This window comes from Eretmochelys imbricata, chromosome 8, assembly GCF_965152235.1.
Source record: "Eretmochelys imbricata isolate rEreImb1 chromosome 8, rEreImb1.hap1, whole genome shotgun sequence".
NCBI classification, from domain to species: domain Eukaryota; kingdom Metazoa; phylum Chordata; order Testudines; family Cheloniidae; genus Eretmochelys; species Eretmochelys imbricata.
The window spans coordinates 69,044,206-69,058,933 of NC_135579.1; the positions used below are offsets into that span (position 1 = coordinate 69,044,206).

At 42.6% G+C, this 14,728-nt stretch overlaps 1 protein-coding gene across 6 annotated transcripts in view; it reads right to left on the reverse strand.

Moving 5' to 3' along the window:
* RNPC3 (RNA binding region (RNP1, RRM) containing 3) overlaps nt 1-14,728 on the reverse strand; it is a 38,247-nt gene that overhangs the window by 2,088 nt on the left and 21,431 nt on the right. The window contains exons 15-16 of one of the 6 annotated variants that reach the window (XR_013346944.1): nt 13,175-13,252; nt 1,048-1,241 (exon numbers count right to left, since the gene is read on the reverse strand). The gene's annotated coding sequence lies outside the window, so the exon portion shown is untranslated. Of the gene's footprint in view, nt 1-1,047; nt 1,245-13,011; nt 14,222-14,728 lie in introns of those variants that run through there. The other 5 variants (XR_013346942.1, XR_013346943.1, XR_013346941.1 and 2 more) reach the window with 5 other exon arrangements.

Here is a 14,728-nt window from a genome sequence, read left to right on the forward strand (position 1 = left end):
GAAGCTGAATAGCTGTTCTTTATGAAGGAAGTCAACATATACATTCAGGACTGAGTATTGGGCTAGAGGAGGGCAGAGAAAGGAACTAAGGATATGTCTACACTGGCAAGTTTCTGCACCACAAGTTATACCACTTTTATTAAAATGCTGGAATTAAAGTGCTGTTGCCTGTCCACACTGTGCTCCTTGTGACGCTGAAGCGCATCCACATTAGCAGCTCTTGCAATGGCAAAGACAGCAGCACATTGTGGTAGCTATCCCACTGTGCAACTGGCCACAGGGTGCTTTGGGAAGGCTTTGCAATGCCTCACGGGGCAGGCACAGCATCACATGATTCAGTTTTCTCAATCCCATCTTCCATGGGCATCCTAATACATTGCCAGCTGCTTTTCAGCTGAAGTGGGGGTGGGCGAAAAGAGAGCGAGAGAGAGAGTGTGTGTATGAGAGAGAGCATGCTGTCTTGTAAGTTCAGACAATGGCAGGAAGCAACCAGTCCTGAGGCGGGGGAGGGGGAAACCCTGACATCAGCCCCTGCCTCCCTCCCCAGGCTCTCTGCACAGCAATCTCTCTCTCACACACAGACACCTGCCTCTGTGTTCAACAGCACGAGCATTCCACATTAATGGTTTGCTTTGTGTCCCGGAGCAGATCAGCACAGCACACAACGGCTGTCAGAAATGGCGCTTTGAAAGTGGAGGGGCGTATGTCTCCAGGGCAGCCAAGTTCAAAACAACGAGCAGAGCGGTCACTCGAGGCATTATGGGACAGCTCCGGAGGCCAATTACAGCACAGAAAGCAATCAAGTGTCTACACTGGCAATAGAGCACTGGAGCCTCTGCGCAAACAGCCTGACGACTCTCCTCGAGGTGTTTTTTTTTTTTGCGGTGCTGCAATTGAGGAGTTTCTGCTCACGAAGTGGCTTGGCAGTATGTACCCGTCTGCAGTTTGAGTGCAAAAAGTGGCTTTACTGCTCAGAAACTTGCCAGTGTAGACCAGCCCTAAGGTTCACATCTGAAGTAGCAAGATAAAAATAAACATTGACTTGACTTTTGTTCAGCTCTGGTGATGTTTGAAAGGGAAGTCCAATGTGGAGGGGGTCCACAATGAAGGTTGAAAAACAGGACAGGCTCTTTTACACTCAGCTCAGTGCAGCATGTGTTTTTTGGGAAGACTTAGTCTTCAGGATTTCTGCAGCCCCAGTCACACAGCCTTCACTTGTAAACAACGCTGGTTGGAAAATGCTGCTGAGAACCACATCATGTTACAGACATCAAACAAATTAGCAGAATAGGAAAGGGTCTATCTAAAATGGCAAGAAAAAATGTCATCTACATAACAACCCTCCCTTTGCTTGAATAAAATACAAGTGAGGCAGAACTACCTCACCCTTTCTGTGTAGTTGTACTCTTTGGAACTTGTTCAACTGCAAAGTGTGCCAGTTTATATAGCGCAGCTTCTGCTGCCAGATCCTGTTGCCATCAGCTGTTATTGTAATTCACAATCATAATTGGGAACTGAGCTATTTTGAATGAATCACTTGACAAATTTAGCATGAAAATCAGTTTATAAGCAGAAAAATGGGCTAACTGTTGGGTAGTTTATGAACAAGTTTCAGCCTAGGAATTGTATATGAACTGTGGTTTGTAGATTCATCATTGTGTGCTAGGACTGCTTGACCACATAGTATTGTTTCTGTTCCCTGATTGGAGGAGACTGTATGTACCAAAGAGGGAGAACCTGTGATCAAGTCACTGAACCTTTGATTTTCTCTGGAGAGGACAGAAGCAGTTTACATGATTGGCAGAATTATGGCATTTGGAATCTTTTTCTTTCCTGGCCACGTGAATCACACTTTGTCTGAAACATCACTGCTAGAAAAGCCAGGCAATTCTACAATCAGATACAATGCAATCTGATTTTAAAGTTAAGTTTGTCATTACATTCACACCATAACTGTGAGTTGCACATGTACATGCAATCCTAGCAATCAAGAGTGAGGTTAAAGCATTGACTGGCTATTTAATGTGTGTGTGTGTGCTGGCTGTGACAATGATTGGTTATACTGTCCTAACTCCAAGAGAACAGTTACATGTTTTTGTCCATCGTAAAGTGAGTAATCATATCGGTAAAATGAATAAGACCATATGAAATAGCAAGCTGAATATAAACTTTGATCTTATTTTCACCCAGTTCAGTTAATGTTTGAAAGGAGGATCCATTGCACAGGTTTTCTAGTTCTTTGAGATGAGGTGGAAGATTAGCTTGCAGTAAAGCCAGATCAATTAATGATGGTGATTGTGAAATCCTTCAGTGCACCCTGACTACATATCTACACACTGCAACTAGACTGGAAGCTGGCCCATGCAAGCTGACTCAGGCTCAGGAAAAAGGGCTGTTTAATTGTAGTGTAGATGTTTGTGCTTGGGTTGCAGCCTGAGCTCTGGGATCCTCTCACCTCACAGGATCCTAGAGTCTGCGTCACAGTGTGTTTTCAGTATTCAAAGAGCAGAATACTACACAGAGGAGCACATACATCCTGCTGCTACAGCATGGAGGAGCAGGCCCAGGGCTGACCCTCTGAACAATCTCATCGACTTCTTCCTGAAATCTCTAGAGAGCGCTAGTCAATTTCCCACAGGTGACAAGTTAGGGGAACAAGCCTCCTATTCACTCCCCTGAAAACACCAACAGAGTTAGTGAAAATCCAGTCAGCCTTAAAATAAACAAACAAAAGTGTGTGTGGGGAAACAGATGCTGAACTAGGTTAGCAGCCCATGGTACCTCACTCACATACAAGGTATCACCTGCTTATTCAAATATGCTCAAACACTCAACTGACATTTTCTTATTGTCTGATATACACAAATTCAAAGTTGTGGTTCCTACAAAGTAATTACTTTGAAACAATGTGTATGCAAACAAAAACAAAACAAAAAAAATAGAAGGCAGCAAAATACTATATAGTCTACACTTGTCTACACTTACTGGGGGATTGATGTTCGATACATCGGCGGTCAATTTAGCGGGTCTAGTGAAGTCCTGCTAAATCGACCGCAGATCACTCTCTCGTTGACTCCTGCACTCCACCAGATCGAGTAGGGGGAGTCGACAGGAGAGCATCTCCCACTGATATCGCGTAGTGTGGATCCAGAGGTAAGTAGGTCTAAGTTACATCCATTTGAATTATGCTATTCACAGAACTCATATTGCATAGCTTAGATCGAATTTCCCCTGTAGTGTAGACAAGGCCTAAGAGAGTTACAGATGCTCTGGAAACATAAAATTGGCATTCCAAACTTCCTTCTTAACTTAGTTTTTGCATTTAATTGTAGAAAGCTGTTGTAATTCAGTATGTAAATTTCCAAGCTTTAAATAGTGCTAGGTAGGCACTCTCCCCCTTCAATTCAGAGCAAATCTAAGAATGCAATTGTCATCTGTCTTGGATTAAAACAAGCGACCCTAGTATTTAATAGAATACCACTTTGAGTAACAAAGAAAAAACGGTTACCTACCTTTTGCAACTGTTGTTCTTCGAGATGTGTTACTCATGTCCATTCTATTCTAGGTATGTGCGCATCCACGTGCGCACTTGGAGACTTTTGCCTTATTGGTATCAGTAGGGTCAGCTATGGTACCATGTTGAGTGCCGCACTTATGCGTCCGTATATTAGGCGTCACCGACGTTACACCCTCACAGTTCCTTCCTGTTGGCACCTCTGACAGATGGGTAGGAGGGCAGGTAATGGAATGGACATGAGCAACACATCTCACAGAACAGTTACAAAAGACAGGTAACTGTTGTTCTTCAAGTGCTTGCTCATGTTGATTCCATTCTAGGTGACTCACAAGCAGTATCCTCGGAGGTGGGCTGGGAATTCACCGTTTGGCGGCTTGCAGTACTGCTCTACCGAAGCTAGCATCGTCCAGGGCCTCCTGGATAAGTGCATAGTGGGACGTTAACGTATGGACAGATGACTAGGTGGCCGCCCTACTGATGTCCTGGATAGGCATTTGGGCCAGAAAGGCTGCCAAAGAGGCCTGCACCCTGGTCGAGTGGGCAGTTACAATCGCCGGGGGTTGCACCTTCGCGTGATCATAGCAATAGAGAATGCTGGTGGTGATCCAAGAAGAAATTCTTTGAGCAGACACTGGGCGACCTTTCATTCTGTCGGCTGCGTTGTTTTGCAGAATGGCTTTGTTCTTTCAATGCAGAAGGCTAGTGCCCACCTGATGTCTAGGGAATTCAGCCTATGCTACACCTCTGACATACACGGCTTTGAAAAAAAGACAGGTAAGAAAATATCCTGGCTTGTATGAAACTGAGAGGCCACCTTGGGCAGGAAGGCTGGGTGTTGCCTCATCTGGACTGCGTCTTTGTAAAAGACCATATAGGGCAGTTCTGAGGTGAGTGCCCTAATCTCGGAGACCCAGTGGGTAGATGTTATTGCGACCAGGAACATGATCTTCCAGGACAGGTGATGGAGAGATCAGGAAGCAAGAGACTTGAAGTGGGGACTCAGGAGCCACAACAGCACCAGATTCAGGTCCCGCGGAGGAACAGGGTCCTTGATGTGCGGGTAAAGGTGCTTGAGGCCCATGAGGAAACTGACCTTCATGTCCTGGGCCAAAACTGACCTACCCTCGAGGGGAGAATGGAAGGCCGAGATAACTTCCAAATGGACCTTGATAGATGAAGGGACAGGCCTTGGAGCTTGAGATGCAGAAGGTAGTCCAGGATTAACTGCAGCGACGCTTGCTTGGGCTGAATGCCTTTATGCGACATTCAGCAGGCGAACCGCTTCCATTTGGCAAGGTAGGTTGCTTTGGTGGAGGGCTTTCTACTGCCCAACAGGACATGCTGGACACTGCCGCTCCAAAACATTCAACCATGTGGCAGCCAAACAGTCAGTTGCAGTGTCTCCAGGTCTCCAGACTGCCATGGTTTTTTGACAGCAGGTCCTGTTGGAGCAGCAGTCATAACAGAGCGGCCACCGAGACGTCCAGCAGTGTGCTTAACCAGTGCTGGCACGGCCAAGCCAGTGCTATGAAGATCACCTTCACCCTGTCCTGCTTGATCTTCATGAGAACTCTGAATTAACGGAAGTGGGGCTGATAGGGAAAAAAACCCAGAAAACGACCCTATAATCATGTAAAGCTACGCTGTTGTCTTTTTTCTATGCTTATCTGTCCTTTCTACTTTGTTTATGGATAGAAAGAATGTGAACTGTGTGTAACCTGCACTCCCTGCTTTTGGGAAGAGAATTCCTTATACAGATAAGCCTCCATGCTCGTACCTACCCCAGAACTTCAAACAGACTGGGTTAACCGGTTCGAACTGGAAGAGATATCACAATGTATGTTGAACCAAGCTATAAAAGCTCATCCCTGTTCTTTGTTCGGGGCTTCACCATTTTCCTCTGAAAAGGAATTGGTGAGCCCTTCAGCTGTCGTATTTGCTAGCAATAAAGTGCCTCACTTTATCAAAGAGCCAAGACTCTGTGTTTTGTTTGGCTAATACAGAAGTCCAGGGAAGGCTACCCTCCTAACCCTAGACGGGAGGGGAACCCTTTTTCCCTAACAGGGCGGGGGGGAGGTAGGCGTAAAACAGAGCTCCCGACCATGGCAGCAGAAAAGCATCTGACAGGGAGCTCCTGTCGATCCCTCAAATCGAGCAGAAAACATGGCATTTCCTGTTCTGTCTGGACACAAACAGGTCCACCTGGGGAGTTCCCCATTTACGGAAGATGAATCTGATCCCTTCCAGATGGAGGGACCACTCGTGGCGAGATGAGAAGGTCCTGCTGAGGCAATCTGCCAAAGTGTTCTTGACCCCAGGGAGGTGAGTGGTCACGAGATGAAGGTCGTGCTGCAGTTCCCAGAACCTGAGGGCTTCCTGGCAAAGGAAAGACAATCTGGCGCTGTCTTGCTTGTTGATATAAAACATAGTTGCTGTGTTGTCCATTAGTAATTGGGCCGCTTTGTTTACATGTGAGGTAGGAAGGCTTGACTGGTCAGGCGAAAAAGTCTGAGCTCTCTGACGTTGATATGGAGGGATCGATCGTGACTGGATCAATAACCTTGTGTGCTGAGATTGCCCGGGGTGGACTCCCCCACCCCAGATGCAATGCATTGGAGACGAGTGTCACCGACGGGGAAGTAGTCGCAAAGGGGACTCCTGCCAACACTAATGTAGGATCCTGCCACCAGCTGAGTGACAACAGTATGCAGTTCGGAATCCAGATCACCCAGTCCAGGCTGTGTCTGTTGGGGACGTAGACCGACGCCAGCAACACCTGCAAGGGCCTGAGGCGGAGCAGCATATGCTGGACCACGCAAGTGCAGGCCATCATGTGTCCCAACAAGTACCCAGGGGAAGAGTGTATATCCTGCAGTCCCAGCCCTGGAGCTGCCACGGCAGGGAGAGGTGCCTCTCCCCCAGCCCAGTTGCTGCGGGGGGAGGGGGAGAAAGGGCTGCAGGGAGTCCTCTCTGCTGACTGTAGCCCCAGAGAACGCTCCTGCACCCCAAACCCCTCATCCCTGGCCCAACCCCAGAGCCCTCACCCCCAGCCAGCATCCTCACATTCCTGCACCCCAACTCTCTGCCCCAGCCCGAGTGGGAGAGCTCCGATGCAGGATGAAGCACAGCCTCCATGAGGAGGACCCTCAAATGGATATCCTGCTCCTTTTGGGTTCTAGGTCGAAAGTTTTTACAGATTTGACACTTGTTCTTCCTATGGGACTCCCCCAAACACTTCAAGCAGCAGTCGTAGAGGTCACTGATAGGCATCAGCCTGCTGCTTGACGAACATGGTTTGAAGCTCGGACAGCAAGGCATGCTTCGATCTAGGACGAAGTCCCAGCCAAGACTAACTACCAACTAACTTAACACTTAACTGAATGGCTAACTAAGTACCTACAAACTGTGCACAAAGAAGATAACAAAGATTGTAAAGAACTGCTAATGCTCTTGCGATCTGCAAGACAAGGTGCTCCAACCAATCGTCACCGGCAGTAACAAGGAACTGAGAGGGCGGAGGGCGGGCAGCGCCTAATATACCGACTCATGAGGGTGGCTCTCCAAGGGGTGCCACAGCTGACCCTACTGATACCACCAAGGCAAAAGTCTCTGACAACTGTGCACGTGGGTACCCACACACCTAGAATGGAATTGACATGAGCAAGAACTCGAAGAAGAAAAGCAGTTAGGGATGCAATTATAGATTCTTTCTCAGTTTGGAAGAGGAATCACTACGATGTGTTGTGCTTCTTTGATGATTAACTTATCTAGGTGTGGTTTAATGAACTAGAATATAGCATAAAACTAAGACTTCTTCAAAGCTTTTATATCATACTGTAGTCCCGCTTTTGTTTGATCCCTTTGGCACAGTGGACACCAGTTGATACCACTTTATTCTCAGAATCCATCTATTGGGCCTGATTGTTTTCTCACACGAGTTTTATAGAGGTGTAACTCAATTGTACAGACAAGGACTAACTCAGTTGCATTCAAGTGTGAGATTACAATCAGGCTTGTTATCTCTGATGAGCATATCAAAAAATCATTGATTGCCTCAGAGGGAAGTAATTTAAATCCCATGCAATCTGTTGGTTCTTCTTAGAATTGCTCTCAACTGACTATTACCTGTCTCCTTAAATAAAGGTCTCTCTAAATAAAAGTTCTTGTTAGGAAGTTTTATCAACCATAGCCCTGTGTAGGTCTTTTCCTGTAAATACAAGAAATGAGCAAATTCATTATAATACTATTTCACTAAAATAAATACAAAGCAGATCTGAAGACATACATTTTTGACTGATTGATGGCATTTTCAGTAGTTTTCCTGCTGTATTACAACGATCTCAGCATTCTGCAGTATGAAGTAGACTGATGGCAATATCATATGACTAAGTCGATCATTGAAAGGCAGACCTTTCTGTCTATAAAGGAGCAGTAGATAGAATCCATTCCTCCGATGCCTGCCAGGACTGCTTCTTGAAACTACTGTTAGTAATCATAAGTCTCTGAATGCTGCCCTCTAATGGTCTATTTGGGCTATTGATTTAACAATTCAGTTTTGTTTAAAAACTATTTAACATGTATTTTGTTTAGGAGGTACGTTTGTTTGGTTGTTTTTAAACACCACAATAAATCAAAGGCACATGTGAATTTTTTTTAAAAAATAACTTTGTTTTCAAGTTCAAACCATTTGCTGAGCAATGGGCCCTGTCTCGATTCTTGAGATTTGAAAAAGGGATCAATGGGGATTTGTTTTGTTTCTTGTTATGTATCACCATCTTGCTTCCATCTTATTGATTCCTTAGGAATCTGGAATAATGTTTTATTCTGTCAGATTTTGGCTGTTTGGCAGAACATGTAGAAGCAATATGTGTGCCAGGGAATACAGCAGAGAGATTTTAAAACATTGTAAACTGCGTTTGTTGCTTTATACTTCATCTGTTCAGTAGCCTGACTACATTCTGCTTTGTATTGTGATCCTGTCAGTTAGACAGACTAAGGATGCCAGGACAACTCATTAAGGAATTCAGTCCCTTTCAAAGAATATCTAGGTATGACAGGAAGTGGTACTGGTGGACCAACCAATATTGTCTTCCATAGACCAGCCTATTTTACTCTTGCCACACTGTCTTCTCCATACGAGAGTGGAGTTCATCCTATCACTAAGATAACTGCAGCTGGAGTAGAGAAATGTTTTCTTCAGGATGAAAACTACTAGAGCTCCAGGGCTAGGATAAACATTTGTGCACTGTCACACAAACCCAAACTGGATCCAGTTTCAGAAACTGAGAAGAGTGCCACCAAAGAGGAAAAAGCCTAAGCATTACCTGAGCAATTTGTTTGCTAAATGTGTGCTGCTATGAGAATACTAGTAACAAACTACTTCAAAGAGGAACTTAAAAAACAAAACAGTGGGAGGTAAGGCACACCACAAGTTTCCTTGAAAGAAACGTTGTGTCTGGGGAAAAAAACCCAACCCCCTTCCCCCAAACCAGGAATGGATTTTTTTTAAGGGGGGGGGGGGGAAGAGAGGAATCCCATACATCTTTCTAAACATTTATTTGTGTTATTAGTAGTGAAAATACTTACCCCACCCTTTCTTGAAATTCTTTGGGGGAAAATACACCACTCCCACCATTAAAATGAAAATGAAGGAACAAATTCACCAAAGCCACAGCGATATCCTCGCAAAAGGGGCTCTGCTACAATTTTTTTGTCTATCAGCAATTCCCTGGAAAGAGTCCCATTCCCTAACCCGTCCTCACCCAAATCCATTCTGTAATCTTCCCTGACGAACCCTTCAGTCTTTCCACCCTCCACCTCAGTACCTCTACACCCAACAGTATCTCAGAATCTTCTCTAAGCGGCTCCGTGAGTGGCAGCTGTTTCTCACAGCAGTAGAGGTGGCCAGTGTTTTCTTGTGAGCTCTAGCTGTGGGATGGGAAGTTGAAGGTGTTCTTTTTGATTCTTTACAGAGTAAATCTGCTGTAGCTACTGGAGGTCTCTTCCTCCTCACGTGCTATCAGCATACACTTCACATGAGGCTAGCTTTAAATTCAAGGGACATTTAGTTAGATGATTCTTTGGGATATACCACAAAAATAAACTGATTTTGGGTGCAAATGCTCTTTAAGAACTCTAGTCTCCTGCAGCAGAAGTGCAGCCAAGCTGCATGCATTTTCCATTTAACCACAACAATCCATTTGCATTAATTTCAAGGCTCTCTTTTCAAGGAAAATGATTAGACTTACCATGGGTTCAAGTGACCTTCTGAGGACTGGATACACTTGCTCTACAGGCAGATTCAATGTGGCACAGAATGATCAAGTCATTCCCAAGAATCTGGCCAAGCTTTAGATTTACACTGTATAGAAAATGTACTTTCTGATGTCCCAAGTTCCTGATGATGCATCAAGGACTTTTGTGCTAGAAGACCTTAATAGAAACCTTCAGGAGTACTTTATTCAAGCACATCTATTCTGAGAATTAGCCAAGTGCTTTACTGTTATAGCCTGGCATCTGCTTGAAAAATAGTGATAGGTAACTATATCTAAATGGTGTACATTGTACTGAGTAGATTTAAGTGTAATTTAAGCTTTGTTATTTTTATAAGCCATTCCTTACTAAAGGTGAGTAAACTTTACATTTTATATTTACACACTGTCTGGGAAACATCCTCTCATGCCTTGCTAAAAAGGGATAATTTAAAAGGTGTTAAGGCTCAAGGCATTTAATCCTTTTAAAATCATACACGGGAGATAAAAACTCTTTCCCAAGTAGGGAGGGGATATGGCAAGACTAGAAAGTATGATAAGATTGAGCTGGTATTTACAGATTCTGTTTCAGTACATCTGATGAGTACTCATCAGTGTCTGCAGAACTTAAGCTTTTGTTTATAAACATATGGGCTAGAAACGCAAAGAAAATTTTCTCTAATGGCTTGTCTTCACTGCAGTGTTAGCTCAAGGTATAACTAGAGTTGCCTCTAACCCAACTCCCAAATCTACACACACACACAAATCTCTAGCTTGAGTTATCTGGTGCTTTAAATTCGAGCTAGATGGTCTGACATGGGCAGTGGGTAGATGCTTAAGTACTACTGAAGCATGAGCTAATAATAATGCAGTGGGGACAAAGCTACAGTCTTCAGCTATAACTCTGAGCTGTTAATCAAATCACTCTGTGTAACCTGAGCTGTTTTTGTAGCATGGCTACTCTCACAATTTAGTAATTTAGCAAGCTTTTGAAGTCAAGGCTTAAGTGTTAAAAGACCTTAGACATAACAGAAGTACCATGGCTTCAGTGGGTTGGTTGGTTGGTTGGTGAAAAAGGGCAGAAAGAGAGAGACATTACTCATGGACTGTGGAGGCATGGCAGGTGCATCACTTACTTCTCAAGTGTGGATGATGAGTCAAAGCTAGTTTGGGAAGTTGATATAATGGGTACCTGAACACTTGTTCCTGTAGGTTATTCTGCTTTTCTTTAGCAAAATCGAGTAACTTAACTTGTGATGTGGCTTTAACTTGACAGTATAACTAACCAACTTCAATTAACAAATTATTTTGTTTGCTTGCTAAACTTCAGACATAAACCAACATACGAGAACTAGCTTTTTTATTTACGCTAGTGAGCAGGAAAAAACACCTTTTAGCATCATGAGGGTGTGTCTTAGTTTTAGTCATCTTAGTTATACTAAAGAATTATTTGATAAGACTATAAAAAAATCAAAACTCCCTGCTCTTTTATGTCAACAGGTTAGTTTTCTAAAATGTCTGTTCACAGCTTGTGCTAGTGTTCCATCTCCATAAGCTGTACTCAAAATAAAGAGCACTCTTATGATTATTTGGCTGGTGTGCTGTTTAAGGTGTTAACGCAATGTTAAAAGTTTTGATGCAAGTCATCTTAACCTCCCCACATACACACCTCTATAATGTCGGCATTAAAGAATATAACAAGTAGGGTTTCTTAAACTCAAGAACTCATATGAAAGTATTTTAAATGATAAAACAAGGTTTCCCTGAAGAAAGAATGTAGATGTATTGCACAGGTTTAAATAGTAATGAGTAAGTACTAAGAGTGATCTTTCTTTCCCCTGTTGCTACTGGAGAGGGGACAAGAGAGGTCTATATCCCCCTTCCACCTGCCTTACAAAGTACTAGCTCTGGATTTGATGGTAAGGTTTATTGCTCCTCAAAATATTTGTATTTCACTGCCAATTAAGCACAGTTACATAGTCTTTCCCACATGGATTTTAGAATATATAAAACTGCTTGGCTTCGCTACAGTTCTGAAAATTAGTGTCTCATACTTTCAGATAGCCTAAAGCAGAAGTTCTCAAACAGTGGTCCATGAGTTCCATTCAGGTGGTCCACGGATAGTTCCCTCTAAGGTGTGTGCCTGGGCAGCACATACAAGAGAATGAAGGGCCATGCACCTAATTAGTGGAGCCGTGCAGGCCTAGTTCCACTAATTAGGTGCCTTGACCCTGGAGAAGGTAGTGGTGGCTATGTAAGATGAGGTGGTGGCCTTGGGGGAAATTTGGAATGTGCAAGGCTGCAGCGGCCAGAGAAAGAGGAGACTTTCCCCAGCTCCGGGGCTGCAGCTGCCGGGGAGAGACGGCCCTCTTTCCCAGCCTCAGATCTGTGGCTATAGCGGTGTGGGGGAGAGAGGGCACATCCATCGCATTAGAAAGGTAAGAATACTGATATTAGAATATGAGTTGTGTGCTTTTATTCGTAGAATAAAAAAACGTTAATTAAGGGTTTTTTTTTTTAATATAGTGCTTTTATCCAAAGTGCTTTACAATAGTTAGCTATCGGTACAAACAACATTTGGAAAGATCATGAAGTGGTTCACTGAGACCCTCAACGATTTTCAAGTGGTCCACACACAAAAAAAAAAAGTTTGAGAACCACTGGCCTAAAGCATTGATTTATAGCACTGCTGCTTCAACGAGAGAGTAAGAATGCTAGCCTACATTGTTCCCTTGGCTTAGCAGTGTTTAAAATTATTGTTTGGTATTTATCTTATGGTAATGTCCACAGGCCTCAGTCAGGACTGGGGCCTCTTTGGACTTGATACTATTCATGTGTGTTTGTAGATAAAGGTCCCTACCTTGTTGACATTGGTCATACCAGTGTAATTCTCGATCCAAGAATGAATGACCAGAAGCAACTCACGTTCATTTGAATGAAAAAATCTCTGATGGTACTGTGCCCCCAACACAATACTAGGGCATTAGTTCAGTACTGTTTCCAAGGCAAAACAAGAATTCCTGATACACTAAAACTGATTCTTATGCCCATTTTTACTTTCAGAGAGCACATCAATATCCTCAAGGCAGGAAGAAAACATCATTCACCCTGGCACCTATGAATGTGTCTTCTGACATTAAAGCTCTGAGGCATAAAGATGTAAAATAATTCAGTATTGTGTTTCTGTAAGAGGTAAACACCTCATCTCAAAAAAAAAAAAAAAAAAGCAGGTATAACGCAAAGTGAAGGGAAAAGGAATAATTTATTAGAGACTTAACAAGCCGACTAATATACATTTTTCATATATCTGTCTGATAGGCTACAATGTGTTTAAAAGCATTTGGAACCTTTAAGAATGAAGAGAATTAAGTCTTGTTTTAAAAACATTTGAAATGCTACTACGCACTGTTCAATAGTCCTGTTGATCACATTGCTTCTTCCCATGGCTTGGTAACATTTGAAAGAGATGGAACACAAAAGGAACCTGGAACATTATAAAGGCATGTTAAAAGTATAAATGACTGGAAAAATTACTGTGTTCAGTTGTCAGAAGCTTAACTGGAAAGTTGAAAGATCGTAAGATACAGAAAATTAGTGAATCATGTCTGAGCCAGCTAAATTTGGCTTACTACACACAGCATGTATTAGTTTATATTACATTTAAAAAAAGTAAGGTTAATCTCAGAATGCTGTAATACAAAACCCCCAAGAAAATTATAGATTAGTTGCCACAAAACACTACCAGAAAGTGGGAAACAAAGGTAACAATGAATAAAGTTTAGCTTCAGTCTTCATTAATTCATTATGAGACATTGCTAGATTTTCTGTTCTCTATTCTAAAAAAAGGAAAGTGTTATAAGAGAAACTAAGTACAGGTTGCGTCCCATAAACTGGGACACAAACTGTCATTAAATGAATGTATTGCTTAAAAAGACAACGTCAAGGATTGTTTTCTGCTTATAACCACCCCATCAAAACTGAAACATTCTAACACAGTGTGGTGTTGCTATTTTTTAAAAAGGAGTATCTAGGGCCAGCTCCTCAGCTGATATAAGTCAGCATAGCTCCACTGAAGTCAATGGAACAAGGCCAATTTACATCAATTCAGGATCTGGCCCATAAAATAAAGAATTTATGAATTCAGAGAAGGAACAGGGAGGAAAGGTCACATTTTGAGACTAGAAACATTCATGGTGTCGCTTTAAGTAAATAAGTGACCTGATTCACTAACTTTCTCCCTGAAAAAGTTCCCTTTATAATTTAAGTATCTTACTTATTTTAACAGAGATTTACAAAATTGTAAAAAAAGAGAGTAAATTCCTCCCCGCACCTACACTAAAAGAGAACTTTGAGGTATTTGAGTGCTATGGAAAACATTGCACAAAAAAGGATACAACAAGAAAGGATACACTCTGCATGACAGTATTACTGCAGTATTTACGCAGGAATGTTTCTAAAGAAGAACAGCAGAATGTGGTTTAATTTTACTTGATTCTCAGTATTGCATTTACAAAACTTTTTTACTACCTATTACAAGATTGTTCAATAAAATATAGCTGTTTTGATCCCTTATCTGCAAATTAGTGAGAGCTCCACTCCCATAAGCAAGTGAGGCTCTTTACAAATCGAGGAACTATTAGGAAAATGTCAGCATTTACTGTCCCATTCATTCAGTGGTCTGCATTTTACATAAGGTTCTGTTTTTCCATCAGCTTTTTTTTTCTTTTTTAAATCATGCTTCCATCCAATGCAGTCTTTTAGGCTACCTCTCTCACGGGAGCCAGTAACCTTTGCAACATTAGCTTCTTCCATGCTCTCTCATATAGCTGGCATTTTATTTATATCAGAACTGTGCACCTAACTGTTTATGAAAACATTAGTTAGTGATGGGAAAGGGAAATTCCAGTCAATGAAAAGTCAAAACTGTATATTTTTCATCTTCTGGGAAGGCATGTGCATT